This window comes from Schistocerca americana, chromosome 7 (genome assembly GCF_021461395.2).
Source record: "Schistocerca americana isolate TAMUIC-IGC-003095 chromosome 7, iqSchAmer2.1, whole genome shotgun sequence".
In the NCBI taxonomy this organism is placed as follows: domain Eukaryota; kingdom Metazoa; phylum Arthropoda; class Insecta; order Orthoptera; family Acrididae; genus Schistocerca; species Schistocerca americana.
This window is the reverse complement of record NC_060125.1, coordinates 602,906,633-602,908,311: the sequence shown is the minus strand read 5'-3', so window position 1 is coordinate 602,908,311 and position 1,679 is coordinate 602,906,633. Positions and strand designations below refer to the sequence as shown.

Genomic DNA, 1,679 nt, shown 5'->3' with positions numbered 1-1,679 from the left:
TGTGCCGGACCGAGACTCGAACTCGGGACCTTTGCCTTTCGCGGGCAACTGCTCTACCATCTGAGCTACCGAAGCACGACTCACGCCCGGTACTCACAGCTTTACATCTGCCAGTACCTCGTCTCCTACCTTCCAAACTTTACAGAAGCTCTCCTGCGAACCTTCCAGAACTAGCACTCCTGAAAGAAAGGATATTGCGGAGACATGGCTTAGCCACTGCCTGGGGGATGTTTCCAGAATGAGATTTTCACTCTGCAGCGGAGTGTGCGCTGATATGAAACTTCCTGGCAGATTAGAACTGTGTGCCCGACCGAGACTCGAACTCGGGACCTTTGCCTTTCGGGGGCAAGTGCTCTAACCAACTGAGCTACCGAAGCACGACTCACGGCCGGTACTCACAGCTTTACTTCTGCCAGTACCATGGTAGAGCACTTGCCCGCGAAAGGCAAAGGTCCCGAGTTCGAGTCTCGGTCGGGCACACAGTTTTAATCTGCCAGGAAGTTTCATATCAGCGCACACTCCGCTGCAGAGTGAAAATCTCATTCTGGAACGTTTATACTCGTACGTGTCCACGCAACGGTCGGTTAGTGACGACATCAGACAGCTGCCCGACTGGAGCTTGTCTTGTACTGCAGTGGGAAAGAGTTGGTGCAGGTTTTTTCCTTCTTTTTTATTTTTCAATTTTTTTAGCACTAATCCCAACACCAGTACTCTTAATTGTAACAGAAATATCATCTAAAAATCTAGTTCCATGCACCTTGTTAACGCACATATTGATTTTCAACTCAGTTTTTACTAATTTAATTTCGCATTTATATTACACTGATGAGCCAAAGAAGGTGGTACACCTGCCTAATATGGTGTTTGGCCCCCGCTAGCACGCAGAAGTGCCGCAACACGACATGGCATGGACTCGACTAATGTCTGAAGCAGTGCTGGAGGGAACTGACACCATGAACAGTGCAGGGCCGTCCACAAATCCGTAAGAGTACGAGGAGGTGGAGATCTGTTCTAGACAGCACGTTGAAAGGCATCCCAGATATGCTCAATAATGTTCATGTCTGGGGAGTTTCGAGGCCAGAGGACCTGTTTAAGCTCAGAAGAGTGTTCCTGGAGCCACTCTGTAGCAATACTGGACGTGCGGTGTGCCGTATTATCCTGCTGGATTCATGAGGTTGTCTCCATACCCGTTCATGTCCATTCGCTCGATACAATTTGAAACGAGACTCGCAAGAGTAGGCAACGTGTTTCCAGTCATCAATAGTTCAATGCCCGTTTACACATCTCTTTCGTTGAATACGCATACCTATAACAGTTTCTTTGGCGTCTCAATGTATATTTCGTGCAAGTCAGATATAGCCTTCATCAATGCAAGTGTTCACGTTTTTGGTTCAACACGAAATCTTTGAGCCTGTAGTTAAACCACACTCTTTCGACTGTTTACAATTTATAAAACACGGAAGTTGGTGTGTATGGCAAAGTCTGTTAATTCGAGTGTGTGACAACAATTCAAAAACGCGCATAATGTTTTCCAAAGTGCTGCACATAACAAATACACAACTGTCGAATCTATTAACTTTAAGTAACATCTTTGAGTACAACTTATGTTGTGAATGTTTCGTGAAACTGTACCACAGATATCGGTTACTTTCTGTCGTTTTCTGTCCTGTCACAAGTAC

At 46.0% G+C, this 1,679-nt stretch overlaps 1 non-coding gene across 1 annotated transcript; it reads right to left on the bottom strand.

The window, feature by feature from the left end:
* Window positions 1–302: 302 nt before the first annotated feature.
* Window positions 303–378, bottom strand: Trnas-cga. The gene has a single exon. It is a non-coding gene; the product is annotated as a tRNA-Ser (tRNA).
* Between the last annotated feature and the right edge of the window lie 1,301 nt (window positions 379–1,679).